This window comes from Mesoplodon densirostris, chromosome 13 (assembly GCF_025265405.1).
Source record: "Mesoplodon densirostris isolate mMesDen1 chromosome 13, mMesDen1 primary haplotype, whole genome shotgun sequence".
In the NCBI taxonomy this organism is placed as follows: Eukaryota; Metazoa; Chordata; class Mammalia; order Artiodactyla; family Ziphiidae; genus Mesoplodon; species Mesoplodon densirostris.
The window spans coordinates 45,974,078-45,990,937 of NC_082673.1; positions in this window are offsets into that span (position 1 = coordinate 45,974,078).

Here is a 16,860-nt window from a genome sequence, read left to right on the forward strand (position 1 = left end):
TACCTCTAGACTCATCTACGGGGCTGCAAATGGCATTGTGTCCTTTTTTCCCTTGGCTTCTGTTCTGCCTTAGCGAGGTCCATTTTCAACAATGTGATTCCCTGAGGGTTGTGGATTAGCTGACCTGGGCAGCCTTACCCTGCCGGCCGGCCCTCCCCAGGTGTGCCTGGTTGAGGTCAATATAAACAGCGCTCCAGGCAGCAATAGCCCCTGAAGTTGTGCCTGACTCCATATTCTCTGCCCCGTCAGCAGTCTCGGGGCTGTGCTGGTGGGAGGGAGTGAGGGGCCAAGGCTTTGTTGGTGGCCCGGTGTGAGTGGGGCTCTGCTGGCCTTTCTGCAGGAGTTGCCAGGCTGCCACCTGTAAAGAAGAGGATGTGTCACCCATACCTTCCGATGGAATTTCTCTCCGGACAGAGGTGAGGAAGGATAAAAGCAGTGGGGGCCAGGACAGGAGGGGTAACTCAGGCAGGGCAATAGAAAGCTTCCAGAACAGCGCCCGGGTCCAGGACCATCCTGGCTGGCCTGCAGGCACCAAGTTGGCCTGAGTGCTGTCGCTGGTGTGGCTCCACGGCCCTTCCTCTAGGCTTTCAAGCCGTTGTACATATTCAGGTGTTTTACCTGGGAAGGGTGGGAACAGTTCAGCAGCAGCTGGCCTGGGGCTCAGCTCACGTTTACTCACAGATGCCTCAGCACGGTCCTCCAGCTTTGCAAAGAGGACGCTCCATGCATTTGGGGTGGGTTGCTGGCTGTATGGGAGGTGATTCCCCACCTCTGACCAATTTCAGAATTGTTTACCGCTGGAGCAAGTGCCCTGATAGGGTTTCCCTCTGTATAACTGGTGGGTTCAGGTTTTTTTTTCTTTTATGTTTCAAGTTAGATTTGATTCCTCTTTTATGTATTTACAGATATAAGCATGGAAATAATTCATTCCTATAAATACATCTGTGTGAAGGGAATAAATTTTTTCTATTTTATTTTAATTTTTTTTTTAAATTTTGAAATTTAATTTTATTTATTTCTTTATACAGCAGGTTATTATCAGTTATGTATTTTATGCATATACATGTATACAGGTCAATCCCAATCTCCCAACTCATCCCACCACCACCACCCCATGGCTTCCCACACTTGGTGTCCATACGTTTGTTCTCTACCTCTGTGTCTCTATTTCTTCCCTGCAAACCAGTTCATCTGGACCATTTTTTAGGTTCCACATATATGCATTAATACACAATATTTGTTTTCCTCTTTCTGACTTACTTCATTCTGTATGACAGTCTCTAGATCCATCGATGTCTCTACAAATGACCCAGTTTCATTCCTTTTTATGGCTGAGTAATATTCCATTTTATATATATACCACATCTTTATCCATTCATCTGTGGGGATTTAGGTTGCTTGCATTCCCTGGCTATTGTAAATAGTGCTGCAATGAACATTGTGGTGAATGTGCCTTTTTGATTTATGGTTTTCTCTGGGTATATGCCCAGAAGTGGGATTGCTGGATCAGATGGTAATTCTATTTCTAGGTTTTTTAAGGAAACTCCAAACTGTTCTCCATAGTGACTGTATCAATTTACATCCCCACCAATAGTGGAAGAGGGCTCCTTTTGTCCACACCCTCCCCAGAATTTGTTGTTTGTAGATTTTCTGATGATGCCGATTCTAACAGGTGTGAGGTGATACCTCATTGTAGTTTTGATTTGCATTTCTCTAATAATTAGTGCTGTTGAGCAGCTTTTCATGTGCGTCTTGGCCATCTCTGTGTCTTCTTTGAAGAAACGTCTCTTTAGATCTTCTGCCCATTTTTGTATTGGGTTGTTTGTTTTTTTAATATTAAGCTGCATGAGCTGTTTATATATATATTGGAGATTAAACCTTTGTCCATTGATTCATTTGCAACGATTTTCGCCCATTCTGAGGGATGCCTTTTTCCATTCCCGTTTTTTTAACAAAAAAGGAAAGAAAGAAAAAGAAGCAGAACACTAATGTGCGTAAAATATGCCTTTTGAAATGGTCGTTTTGAAATATGGACGTCCTTTGAATTTTTTGGTCGATATGTGACCCCAGGATTTGTTTTCAGGGCAGGTGTCATTTACAGGCCTGCAATGATTTTGAATATCAACTGACCATTAGCGCTGGGATTAAAGCTGCTGTTGCGTGAAACGGCCACAAGGTGGCAGAAGTTCTCCCTTACCAAATCGGGTTACTAGAGCAACAGAGCCACAATGGAAGTCGTGTTCTAGACTGGAATTTAGAATGGAATGTGCCAGGAGAAAGCCCCTCAAGTTTGTCTCACTACTTCTTGTTCGTGTTTTTAATTTTTTTTTTTATTTTCTATTATAGCAAGTTTGATTACAATGTTTGGCTTGTTGTAAGTGTGGAAGATGTGGTTCTTTTACACATATACAGATGTCTGTTCATCCTGGGATCCTTTTCCCATGTACCTTAGGACAGAATGTTGAGTAGTCTTCTCTTGGTATTCCGTCGGTCTTTGGTGATTATATATGTCACCTGTGTTTGATTATGTCTGTTAACCCCGATATCATAATGAAACCAATCCTCACACCTTTCCATTGGTGAACCATAAGTTTGTTTAATGAATCTGTGATTGCCCTTCTCCGTGGAAATATCTGCCCTGGTATCCATTTTTAGGTAATACCTATAAGTGATATGATACGATATGTGTCTTTCACTTTCTGACTTACTCCAAGTCACGTGATTACCTCTAGACTCATCTACGGGGCTGCAAATGGCATTGTGTCCTTTTTTCCCTTGGCTTCTCTTCTGCCTTAGCGAGGTCCATTTTCAACAATGTGATTCCCTGAGGTTTGTGGATTAGCTGACCTGGGCAGCCTTACCCTGCCGGCCGGCCCTCCCCAGGTGTGCCTGGTTGACGTCAATATAAACAGCGCTCCAGGCAGCAATAGCCCCTGAAGTTGTGCCTGACTCCATATTCTCTGCCCCGTCAGCAGTCTCGGGGCTGTGCTGGTGGGAGGGAGTGAGGGGCCAAGGCTTTGTTGGTGGCCCGGTGTGAGTGGGGCTCTGCTGGCCTTTCTGCAGTAGTTGCCAGGCTGCCACCTGTAAAGAAGAGGATGTGTCACCCATACCTTCCGATGGAATTTCTCTCCGGACAGAGGTGAGGAAGGATAAAAGCAGTGGGGGCCAGGACAGGAGGTGTATCTCAGGCAGGGCAATAGAAAGCTTCCAGAAGAGGGCCCGGGTCCAGGACCATCCTGGCTGGCCTGCAGGCACCAAGTTGGCCTGAGTGCTGTCGCTGGTGTGGCTCCACGGCCCTTCCTCTAGGCTTTCAAACCGTTGTACATATTCAGGTGTTTTACCTGGGAAGGGTGGGAACAGTTCAGCAGCAGCTGGCCTGGGGCTCAGCTCACGTTTACTCACAGATGCCTCAGCACGGTCCCCCAGCTTTGCAATGAGGACGCTCCTTGCATTTGGGGTGGGTTGCTGGCTGTATGGGAGGTGATTCCCCACCTCTGACCAATTTCAGAATTGTTTACCGCTGGAGCAAGTGCCCTGATAGGGTTTCCCTCTGTATAACTGGTGGGTTCAGGTTTTTTTTTTCTTTTATGGTTCAAGTTAGATTTGATTCCTCTTTTATGTATTTACAGATATAAGCATGGAAATAATTCATTCCTATAAATACATCTGTGTGAAGGGAATAAATTTTTTCTATTTTATTTTAATTTTTTTTTTTAATTTTGAAATTTAATTTTATTTATTTTTTTATACAGCAGGTTATTATGAGTTATGTATTTTATGCATATACATGTATACAGGTCAATCCCAATCTCCCAACTCATCCCACCACCACACCATGGCTTCCCACACTTGGTGTCCATACGTTTGTTCTCTACCTCTGTGTCTCTATTTCTTCCCTGCAAACCAGTTCATCTGGACCATTTTTTAGGTTCCACATATATGCATTAATACACAATATTTGTTTTCCTCTTTCTGACTTACTTCATTCTGTATGACAGTCTCTAGATCCATCGATGTCTCTACAAATGACCCAGTTTCATTCCTTTTTATGGCTGAGTAATATTCCATTTTATATATATACCACATCTTTATCCATTCATCTGTGGGGATTTAGGTTGCTTGCATTCCCTGGCTATTGTAAATAGTGCTGCAATGAACATTGTGGTGAATGTGCCTTTTGATTTATGGTTTTCTCTGGGTATATGCCCAGAAGTGGGATTGCTGGATCAGATGGTAATTCTATTTCTAGGTTTTTTAAGGAAACTCCAAACTGTTCTCCATAGTGACTGTATCAATTTACATCCCCACCAATAGTGGAAGAGGGCTCCTTTTGTCCACACCCTCCCCAGAATTTGTTGTTTGTAGATTTTCTGATGATGCCGATTCTAACAGGTGTGAGGTGATACCTCATTGTAGTTTTGATTTGCATTTCTCTAATAATTAGTGCTGTTGAGCAGCTTTTCATGTGCGTCTTGGCCATCTCTGTGTCTTCTTTGAAGAAACGTCTCTTTAGATCTTCTGCCCATTTTTGTATTGGGTTGTTTGTTTTTTTAATATTAAGCTGCATGAGCTGTTTATATATATATTGGAGATTAAACCTTTGTCCATTGATTCATTTGCAATGATTTTCGCCCATTCTGAGGGATGCCTTTTTCCATTCCCGTTTTTTTAACAAAAAAGGAAAGAAAGAAAAAGAAGCAGAACACTAATGTGCGTAAAATATGCCTTTTGAAATGGTCGTTTTGAAATATGGACGTCCTTTGAATTTTTTGGTCGATATGTGACCCCAGGATTTGTTTTCAGGGCAGGTGTCATTTACAGGCCTGCAATGATTTTGAATATCAACTGACCATTAGCGCTGGGATTAAAGCTGCTGTTGCGTGAAACGGCCACAAGGTGGCAGAAGTTCTCCCTTACCAAATCTGGTTACTAGAGCAACAGAGCCTCAATGGAAGTCGTGTTCTAGACTGGAATTTAGAATGGAATGTGCCAGGAGAAAGCCCCTCAAGTTTGTCTCACTACTTCTTGTTCGTGTTTTTAATTTTTTTTTATTTTCTATTATAGCAAGTTTGATTACAATGTTTGGCTTGTTGTAAGTGTGGAAGATGTGGTTCTTTTACACATATACAGATGTCTGTTCATCCTGGGATCCTTTTCCCATGTACCTTAGGACAGAATGTTGAGTAGTCTTCTCTTGGTATTCCGTAGGTCTTTGGTGATTATATATGTCACCTGTGTTTGATTATGTCTGTTAACCCCGATATCATAATGAAACCAATCCTCACACCTTTCCATTGGTGAACCATAAGTTTGTTTAATGAATCTGTGATTGCCCTTCTCCGTGGAAATATCTGCCCTGGTATCCATTTTTAGGTAATACCTATAAGTGATATGATACGATATGTGTCTTTCACTTTCTGACTTACTCCAAGTCACGTGATTACCTCTAGACTCACCTACGGGGCTGCAAATGGCATTGTGTCCTTTTTTCCCTTGGCTTCTGTTCTGCCTTAGCGAGGTCCATTTTCAACAATGTGATTCCCTGAGGGTTGTGGATTAGCTGACCTGGGCAGCCTTACCCTGCCGGCCGGCCCTCCCCAGGTGTGCCTGGTTGAGGTCAATATAAACAGCGCTCCAGGCAGCAATAGCCCCTGAAGTTGTGCCTGACTCCATATTCTCTGCCCCGTCAGCAGTCTCGGGGCTGTGCTGGTGGGAGGGAGTGAGGGGCCAAGGCTTTGTTGGTGGCCCGGTGTGAGTGGGGCTCTGCTGGCCTTTCTGCAGGAGTTGCCAGGCTGCCACCTGTAAAGAAGAGGATGTGTCACCCATACCTTCCGATGGAATTTCTCTCCGGACAGAGGTGAGGAAGGATAAAAGCAGTGGGGGCCAGGACAGGAGGGGTATCTCAGGCAGGGCAATAGAAAGCTTCCAGAACAGCACCCGGATCCAGGACCATCCTGGCTGGCCTGCAGGCACCAAGTTGGCCTGAGTGCTGTCGCTGGTGTGGCTCCATGGCCCTTCCTCTAGGCTTTCAAGCCCTTGTACATATTCAGGTGTTTTACCTGGGAAGGGTGGGAACAGTTCAGCAGCAGCTGGCCTGGGGCTCAGCTCACGTTTACTCACAGATGCCTCAACACGGTCCCCCAGCTTTGCAAAGAGGACGCTCCATGCATTTGGGGTGGGTTGCTGGCTGTATGGGAGGTGATTCCCCACCTCTGACCAATTTCAGAATTGTTTACCGCTGGAGCAAGTGCCCTGATAGGGTTTCCCTCTGTATAACTGGTGGGTTCAGGTTTTTTTTTTCTTTTATGGTTCAAGTTAGATTTGATTCCTCTTTTATGTATTTACAGATATAAGCATGGAAATAATTCATTCCTATAAATACATCTGTGTGAAGGGAATAAATTTTTTCTATTTTATTTTAATTTTTTTTTTAAATTTTGAAATTTAATTTTATTTATTTCTTTATACAGCAGGTTATTATGAGTTATGTATTTTATGCATATACATGTATACAGGTCAATCCCAATCTCCCAACTCATCCCACCACCACCACCCCATGGCTTCCCACACTTGGTGTCCATACGTTTGTTCTCTACCTCTGTGTCTCTATTTCTTCCCTGCAAACCAGTTCATCTGGACCATTTTTTAGGTTCCACATATATGCATTAATACACAATATTTGTTTTCCTCTTTCTGACTTACTTCATTCTGTATGACAGTCTCTAGATCCATCGATGTCTCTACAAATGACCCAGTTTCATTCCTTTTTATGGCTGAGTAATATTCCATTTTATATATATACCACATCTTTATCCATTCATCTGTGGGGATTTAGGTTGCTTGCATTCCCTGGCTATTGTAAATAGTGCTGCAATGAACATTGTGGTGAATGTGCCTTTTGATTTATGGTTTTCTCTGGGTATATGCCCAGAAGTGGGATTGCTGGATCAGATGGTAATTCTATTTCTAGGTTTTTTAAGGAAACTCCAAACTGTTCTCCATAGTGACTGTATCAATTTACATCCCCACCAATAGTGGAAGAGGGCTCCTTTTGTCCACACCCTCCCCAGAATTTGTTGTTTGTAGATTTTCTGATGATGCCGATTCTAACAGGTGTGAGGTGATACCTCATTGTAGTTTTGATTTGCATTTCTCTAATAATTAGTGCTGTTGAGCAGCTTTTCATGTGCGTCTTGGCCATCTCTGTGTCTTCTTTGAAGAAACGTCTCTTTAGATCTTCTGCCCATTTTTGTATTGGGTTGTTTGTTTTTTTAATATTAAGCTGCATGAGCTGTTTATATATATATTGGAGATTAAACCTTTGTCCATTGATTCATTTGCAATGATTTTCGCCCATTCTGAGGGATGCCTTTTTCCATTCCCGTTTTTTTAACAAAAAAGGAAAGAAAGAAAAAGAAGCAGAACACTAATGTGCGTAAAATATGCCTTTTGAAATGGTCGTTTTGAAATATGGACGTCCTTTGAATTTTTTGGTCGATATGTGACCCCAGGATTTGTTTTCAGGGCAGGTGTCATTTACAGGCCTGCAATGATTTTGAATATCAACTGACCATTAGCGCTGGGATTAAAGCTGCTGTTGCGTGAAACGGCCACAAGGTGGCAGAAGTTCTCCCTTACCAAATCTGGTTACTAGAGCAACAGAGCCTCAATGGAAGTCGTGTTCTAGACTGGAATTTAGAATGGAATGTGCCAGGAGAAAGCCCCTCAAGTTTGTCTCACTACTTCTTGTTCGTGTTTTTAATTTTTTTTTTTATTTTCTATTATAGCAAGTTTGATTACAATGTTTGGCTTGTTGTAAGTGTGGAAGATGTGGTTCTTTTACACATATACAGATGTCTGTTCATCCTGGGATCCTTTTCCCATGTACCTTAGGACAGAATGTTGAGTAGTCTTCTCTTGGTATTCCGTAGGTCTTTGGTGATTATATATGTCACCTGTGTTTGATTATGTCTGTTAACCCCGATATCATAATGAAACCAATCCTCACACCTTTCCATTGGTGAACCATAAGTTTGTTTAATGAATCTGTGATTGCCCTTCTCCGTGGAAATATCTGCCCTGGTATCCATTTTAGGTAATACCTATAAGTGATATGATACGATATGTGTCTTTCACTTTCTGACTTACTCCAAGTCACGTGATTACCTCTAGACTCATCTACGGGGCTGCAAATGGCATTGTGTCCTTTTTTCCCTTGGCTTCTGTTCTGCCTTAGCGAGGTCCATTTTCAACAATGTGATTCCCTGAGGGTTGTGGATTAGCTGACCTGGGCAGCCTTACCCTGCCGGCCGGCCCTCCCCAGGTGTGCCTGGTTGAGGTCAATATAAACAGCGCTCCAGGCAGCAATAGCCCCTGAAGTTGTGCCTGACTCCATATTCTCTGCCCCGTCAGCAGTCTCGGGGCTGTGCTGGTGGGAGGGAGTGAGGGGCCAAGGCTTTGTTGGTGGCCCGGTGTGAGTGGGGCTCTGCTGGCCTTTCTGCAGGAGTTGACAGGCTGCCACCTGTAAAGAAGAGGGTGTGTCACCCATACCTTCCGATGGAATTTCTCTCCGGACAGAGGTGAGGAAGGATAAAAGCAGTGGGGGCCAGGACAGGAGGGGTATCTCAGGCAGGGCAATAGAAAGCTTCCAGAACAGCACCCGGATCCAGGACCATCCTGGCTGGCCTGCAGGCACCAAGTTGGCCTGAGTGCTGTCGCTGGTGTGGCTCCACGGCCCTTCCTCTAGGCTTTCAAGCCCTTGTACATATTCAGGTGTTTTACCTGGGAAGGGTGGGAACAGTTCAGCAGCAGCTGGCCTGGGGCTCAGCTCACGTTTACTCACAGATGCCTCAGCACGGTCCCCCAGCTTTGCAATGAGGACACTCCTTGCATTTGGGGTGGGTTGCTGGCTGTATGGGAGGTGATTCCCCACCTCTGACCAATTTCAGAATTGTTTACCGCTGGAGCAAGTGCCCTGATAGGGTTTCCCTCTGTATAACTGGTGGGTTCAGGTTTTTTTTTTCTTTTATGGTTCAAGTTAGATTTGATTCCTCTTTTATGTATTTACAGATATAAGCATGGAAATAATTCATTCCTATAAGTACATCTGTGTGAAGGGAATAAATTTTTTCTATTTTATTTTAAAAATTTTTTTTTAATTTTGAAATTTAATTTTATTTATTTCTTTATACAGCAGGTTATTATGAGTTATGTATTTTATGCATATACATGTATACAGGTCAATCCCAATCTCCCAACTCATCCCACCACCACCACCACATGGCTTCCCACACTTGGTGTCCATACGTTTGTTCTCTACCTCTGTGTCTCTATTTCTTCCCTGCAAACCAGTTCATCTGTACCATTTTTTAGGTTCCACATATATGCATTAATATACAATATTTGTTTTCCTCTTTCTGACTTACTTCATTCTGTATGACAGTCTCTAGATCCATCGATGTCTCTACAAATGACCCAGTTTCATTCCTTTTTATGGCTGAGTAATATTCCATTTTATATATATACCACATCTTTATCCATTCATCTGTCTGTGGGGATTTAGGTTGCTTGCATTCCCTGGCTATTGTAAATAGTGCTGCAATGAACATTGTGGTGAATGTGCCTTTTGATTTATGGTTTTCTCTGGGTATATGCCCAGAAGTGGGATTGCTGGATCAGATGGTAATTCTATTTCTAGGTTTTTTAAGGAAACTCCAAACTGTTCTCCATATTGACTGTATCAATTTATATCCCCACCAATAGTGGAAGAGGGCTCCTTTTGTCCACACCCTCCCCAGAATTTGTTGTTTGTAGATTTTCTGATGATGCCGATTCTAACAGGTGTGAGGTGATACCTCATTGTAATTTTGATTTGCATTTCTCTAATAATTAGTGCTGTTGAGCAGCTTTTCATGTGCGTCTTGGCCATCTCTGTGTCTTCTTTGAAGAAACGTCTCTTTAGATCTTCTGCCCATTTTTGTATTGGGTTGTTTGTTGTTTTAATATTAAGCTGCATGAGCTGTTTATATATATATTGGAGATTAAACCTTTGTCCATTGATTCATTTGCAACGATTTTCGCCCATTCTGAGGGATGCCTTTTTCTATTCCCGTTTTTTTAACAAAAAAGGAAAGAAAGAAAAAGAAGCAGAACACTAATGTGCGTAAAATATGCCTTTTGAAATGGTCGTTTTGAAATATGGACGTCCTTTGAATTTTTTAGTCGATATGTGACCCCAGGATTTGTTTTCAGGGCAGGTGTCATTTACAGGCCTGCAATGATTTTGAATATCAACTGACCATTAGCGCTGGGATTAAAGCTGCTGTTGCGTGAAACGGCCACAAGGTGGCAGAAGTTCTCCCTTACCAAATCTGGTTACTAGAGCAACAGAGCCTCAATGGAAGTCGTGTTCTAGACTGAAATTTAGAATGGAATGTGCCAGGAGAAAGCCCCTCAAGTTTGTCTCACTACTTCTTGTTCGTGTTTTTAATTTTTTTATTTTTTATTTTCTATTATAGCAAGTTTGATTACAATGTTTGGCTTGTTGTAAGTGTGGAAGATGTGGTTCTTTTACACATATACAGATGTCTGTTCATCCTGGGATCCTTTTCCCATGTACCTTAGGACAGAATGTTGAGTAGTCTTCTCTTGGTATTCCGTAGGTCTTTGGTGATTATATATGTCACCTGTGTTTGATTATGTCTGTTAACCCCGATATCATAATGAAACCAATCCTCAAACCTTTCCATTTGTGAACCATAAGTTTGTTTAATGAATCTGTGATTGCCCTTCTCCGTGGAAATATCTGCCCTGGTATCCATTTTAGGTAATACCTATTAGTGATATGATACGATATGTGTCTTTCACTTTCTGACTTACTCCAAGTCACGTGATTACCTCTAGACTCATCTACGGGGCTGCAAATGGCATTGTGTCCTTTTTTCCCTTGGCTTCTGTTCTGCCTTAGCGAGGTCCATTTTCAACAATGTGATTCCCTGAGGGTTGTGGATTAGCTGACCTGGGCAGCCTTACCCTGCCGGCCGGCCCTCCCCAGGTGTGCCTGGTTGAGGTCAATATAAACAGCGCTCCAGGCAGCAATAGCCCCTGAAGTTGTGCCTGACTCCATATTCTCTGCCCCGTCAGCAGTCTCGGGGCTGTGCTGGTGGGAGGGAGTGAGGGGCCAAGGCTTTGTTGGTGGCCCGGTGTGAGTGGGGCTCTGCTGGCCTTTCTGCAGGAGTTGCCAGGCTGCCACCTGTAAAGAAGAGGCTGTGTCACCCATACCTTCCGATGGAATTTCTCTCCGGACAGAGGTGAGGAAGGATAAAAGCAGTGGGGGCCAGGACAGGAGGGGTATCTCAGGCAGGGCAATAGAAAGCTTCCAGAACAGCGCCCGGGTCCAGGACCATCCTGGCTGGCCTGCAGGCACCAAGTTGGCCTGAGTGCTGTCGCTGGTGTGGCTCCACGGCCCTTCCTCTAGGCTTTCAAGCCGTTGTACATATTCAGGTGTTTTACGTGGGAAGGGTGGGAACAGTTCAGCAGCAGCTGGCCTGGGGCTCAGCTCACGTTTACTCACAGATGCCTCAGCACGGTCCCCCAGCTTTGCAATGAGGACGCTGCATGCATTTGGGGTGGGTTGCTGGCTGTATGGGAGGTGATTCCCCACCTCTGACCAATTTCAGAATTGTTTACCGCTGGAGCAAGTGCCCTGATAGGGTTTCCCTCTGTATAACTGGTGGGTTCAGGTTTTTTTTTTCTTTTATGGTTCAAGTTAGATTTGATTCCTCTTTTATGTATTTACAGATATAAGCATGGAAATAATTCATTCCTATAAATACATCTGTGTGAAGGGAATAAATTTTTTCTATTTTATTTTAATTTTTTTTTTAAATTTTGAAATTTAATTTTATTTATTTCTTTATACAGCAGGTTATTATGAGTTATGTATTTTATGCATATACATGTATACAGGTCAATCCCAATCTCCCAACTCATCCCACCACCACCACCCCATGGCTTCCCACACTTGGTGTCCATACGTTTGTTCTCTACCTCTGTGTCTCTATTTCTTCCCTGCAAACCAGTTCATCTGGACCATTTTTTAGGTTCCACATATATGCATTAATACACAATATTTGTTTTCCTCTTTCTGACTTACTTCATTCTGTATGACAGTCTCTAGATCCATCGATGTCTCTACAAATGACCCAGTTTCATTCCTTTTTATGGCTGAGTAATATTCCATTTTATATATATACCACATCTTTATCCATTCATCTGTGGGGATTTAGGTTGCTTGCATTCCCTGGCTATTGTAAATAGTGCTGCAATGAACATTGTGGTGAATGTGCCTTTTGATTTATGGTTTTCTCTGGGTATATGCCCAGAAGTGGGATTGCTGGATCAGATGGTAATTCTATTTCTAGGTTTTTTAAGGAAACTCCAAACTGTTCTCCATAGTGACTGTATCAATTTACATCCCCACCAATAGTGGAAGAGGGCTCCTTTTGTCCACACCCTCCCCAGAATTTGTTGTTTGTAGATTTTCTGATGATGCCGATTCTAACAGGTGTGAGGTGATACCTCATTGTAGTTTTGATTTGCATTTCTCTAATAATTAGTGCTGTTGAGCAGCTTTTCATGTGCGTCTTGGCCATCTCTGTGTCTTCTTTGAAGAAACGTCTCTTTAGATCTTCTGCCCATTTTTGTATTGGGTTGTTTGTTTTTTTAATATTAAGCTGCATGAGCTGTTTATATATATATTGGAGATTAAACCTTTGTCCATTGATTCATTTGCAATGATTTTCGCCCATTCTGAGGGATGCCTTTTTCCATTCCCGTTTTTTTAACAAAAAAGGAAAGAAAGAAAAAGAAGCAGAACACTAATGTGCGTAAAATATGCCTTTTGAAATGGTCGTTTTGAAATATGGACGTCCTTTGAATTTTTTGGTCGATATGTGACCCCAGGATTTGTTTTCAGGGCAGGTGTCATTTACAGGCCTGCAATGATTTTGAATATCAACTGACCATTAGCGCTGGGATTAAAGCTGCTGTTGCGTGAAACGGCCACAAGGTGGCAGAAGTTCTCCCTTACCAAATCTGGTTACTAGAGCAACAGAGCCTCAATGGAAGTCGTGTTCTAGACTGGAATTTAGAATGGAATGTGCCAGGAGAAAGCCCCTCAAGTTTGTCTCACTACTTCTTGTTCGTGTTTTTAATTTTTTTTTTTATTTTCTATTATAGCAAGTTTGATTACAATGTTTGGCTTGTTGTAAGTGTGGAAGATGTGGTTCTTTTACACATATACAGATGTCTGTTCATCCTGGGATCCTTTTCCCATGTACCTTAGGACAGAATGTTGAGTAGTCTTCTCTTGGTATTCCGTAGGTCTTTGGTGATTATATATGTCACCTGTGTTTGATTATGTCTGTTAACCCCGATATCATAATGAAACCAATCCTCACACCTTTCCATTGGTGAACCATAAGTTTGTTTAATGAATCTGTGATTGCCCTTCTCCGTGGAAATATCTGCCCTGGTATCCATTTTTAGGTAATACCTATAAGTGATATGATACGATATGTGTCTTTCACTTTCTGACTTACTCCAAGTCACGTGATTACCTCTAGACTCATCTACGGGGCTGCAAATGGCATTGTGTCCTTTTTTCCCTTGGCTTCTGTTCTGCCTTAGCGAGGTCCATTTTCAACAATGTGATTCCCTGAGGGTTGTGGATTAGCTGACCTGGGCAGCCTTACCCTGCCGGCCGGCCCTCCCCAGGTGTGCCTGGTTGAGGTCAATATAAACAGCGCTCCAGGCAGCAATAGCCCCTGAAGTTGTGCCTGACTCCATATTCTCTGCCCCGTCAGCAGTCTCGGGGCTGTGCTGGTGGGAGGGAGTGAGGGGCCAAGGCTTTGTTGGTGGCCCGGTGTGAGTGGGGCTCTGCTGGCCTTTCTGCAGGAGTTGACAGGCTGCCACCTGTAAAGAAGAGGGTGTGTCACCCATACCTTCCGATGGAATTTCTCTCCGGACAGAGGTGAGGAAGGATAAAAGCAGTGGGGGCCAGGACAGGAGGGGTATCTCAGGCAGGGCAATAGAAAGCTTCCAGAACAGCACCCGGATCCAGGACCATCCTGGCTGGCCTGCAGGCACCAAGTTGGCCTGAGTGCTGTCGCTGGTGTGGCTCCACGGCCCTTCCTCTAGGCTTTCAAGCCCTTGTACATATTCAGGTGTTTTACCTGGGAAGGGTGGGAACAGTTCAGCAGCAGCTGGCCTGGGGCTCAGCTCACGTTTACTCACAGATGCCTCAGCACGGTCCCCCAGCTTTGCAATGAGGACACTCCTTGCATTTGGGGTGGGTTGCTGGCTGTATGGGAGGTGATTCCCCACCTCTGACCAATTTCAGAATTGTTTACCGCTGGAGCAAGTGCCCTGATAGGGTTTCCCTCTGTATAACTGGTGGGTTCAGGTTTTTTTTTTTCTTTTATGGTTCAAGTTAGATTTGATTCCTCTTTTATGTATTTACAGATATAAGCATGGAAATAATTCATTCCTATAAGTACATCTGTGTGAAGGGAATAAATTTTTTCTATTTTATTTTAAAAATTTTTTTTTAATTTTGAAATTTAATTTTATTTATTTCTTTATACAGCAGGTTATTATGAGTTATGTATTTTATGCATATACATGTATACAGGTCAATCCCAATCTCCCAACTCATCCCACCACCACCACCACATGGCTTCCCACACTTGGTGTCCATACGTTTGTTCTCTACCTCTGTGTCTCTATTTCTTCCCTGCAAACCAGTTCATCTGTACCATTTTTTAGGTTCCACATATATGCATTAATATACAATATTTGTTTTCCTCTTTCTGACTTACTTCATTCTGTATGACAGTCTCTAGATCCATCGATGTCTCTACAAATGACCCAGTTTCATTCCTTTTTATGGCTGAGTAATATTCCATTTTATATATATACCACATCTTTATCCATTCATCTGTCTGTGGGGATTTAGGTTGCTTGCATTCCCTGGCTATTGTAAATAGTGCTGCAATGAACATTGTGGTGAATGTGCCTTTTGATTTATGGTTTTCTCTGGGTATATGCCCAGAAGTGGGATTGCTGGATCAGATGGTAATTCTATTTCTAGGTTTTTTAAGGAAACTCCAAACTGTTCTCCATATTGACTGTATCAATTTATATCCCCACCAATAGTGGAAGAGGGCTCCTTTTGTCCACACCCTCCCCAGAATTTGTTGTTTGTAGATTTTCTGATGATGCCGATTCTAACAGGTGTGAGGTGATACCTCATTGTAATTTTGATTTGCATTTCTCTAATAATTAGTGCTGTTGAGCAGCTTTTCATGTGCGTCTTGGCCATCTCTGTGTCTTCTTTGAAGAAACGTCTCTTTAGATCTTCTGCCCATTTTTGTATTGGGTTGTTTGTTTTTTTAATATTAAGCTGCATGAGCTGTTTATATATATATTGGAGATTAAACCTTTGTCCATTGATTCATTTGCAACGATTTTCGCCCATTCTGAGGGATGCCTTTTTCCATTCCCGTTTTTTTAACAAAAAAGGAAAGAAAGAAAAAGAAGCAGAACACTAATGTGCGTAAAATATGCCTTTTGAAATGGTCGTTTTGAAATATGGACGTCCTTTGAATTTTTTGGTCGATATGTGACCCCAGGATTTGTTTTCAGGGCAGGTGTCATTTACAGGCCTGCAATGATTTTGAATATCAACTGACCATTAGCGCTGGGATTAAAGCTGCTGTTGCGTGAAATGGCCACAAGTTGGCAGAAGTTCTCCCTTACCAAATCTGGTTACTAGAGCAACAGAGCCTCAATGGAAGTCGTGTTCTAGACTGAAATTTAGAATGGAATGTGCCAGGAGAAAGCCCCTCAAGTTTGTCTCACTACTTCTTGTTCGTGTTTTTAATTTTTTTTTATTTTCTATTATAGCAAGTTTGATTACAATGTTTGGCTTGTTGTAAGTGTGGAAGATGTGGTTCTTTTACACATATACAGATGTCTGTTCATCCTGGGATCCTTTTCCCATGTACCTTAGGACAGAATGTTGAGTAGTCTTCTCTTGGTATTCCGTAGGTCTTTGGTGATTATATATGTCACCTGTGTTTGATTATGTCTGTTAACCCCGATATCATAATGAAACCAATCCTCAAACCTTTCCATTTGTGAACCATAAGTTTGTTTAATGAATCTGTGATTGCCCTTCTCCGTGGAAATATCTGCCCTGGTATCCATTTTAGGTAATACCTATTAGTGATATGATACGATATGTGTCTTTCACTTTCTGACTTACTCCAAGTCACGTGATTACCTCTAGACTCATCTACGGGGCTGCAAATGGCATTGTGTCCTTTTTTCCCTTGGCTTCTGTTCTGCCTTAGCGAGGTCCATTTTCAACAATGTGATTCCCTGAGGGTTGTGGATTAGCTGACCTGGGCAGCCTTACCCTGCCGGCCGGCCCTCCCCAGGTGTGCCTGGTTGAGGTCAATATAAACAGCGCTCCAGGCAGCAATAGCCCCTGAAGTTGTGCCTGACTCCATATTCTCTGCCCCGTCAGCAGTCTCGGGGCTGTGCTGGTGGGAGGGAGTGAGGGGCCAAGGCTTTGTTGGTGGCCCGGTGTGAGTGGGGCTCTGCTGGCCTTTCTGCAGGAGTTGCCAGGCTGCCACCTGTAAAGAAGAGGCTGTGTCACCCATACCTTCCGATGGAATTTCTCTCCGGACAGAGGTGAGGAAGGATAAAAGCAGTGGGGGCCAGGACAGGAGGGGTATCTCAGGCAGGGCAATAGAAAGCTTCCAGAACAGCGCCCGGGTCCAGGACCATCCAGGC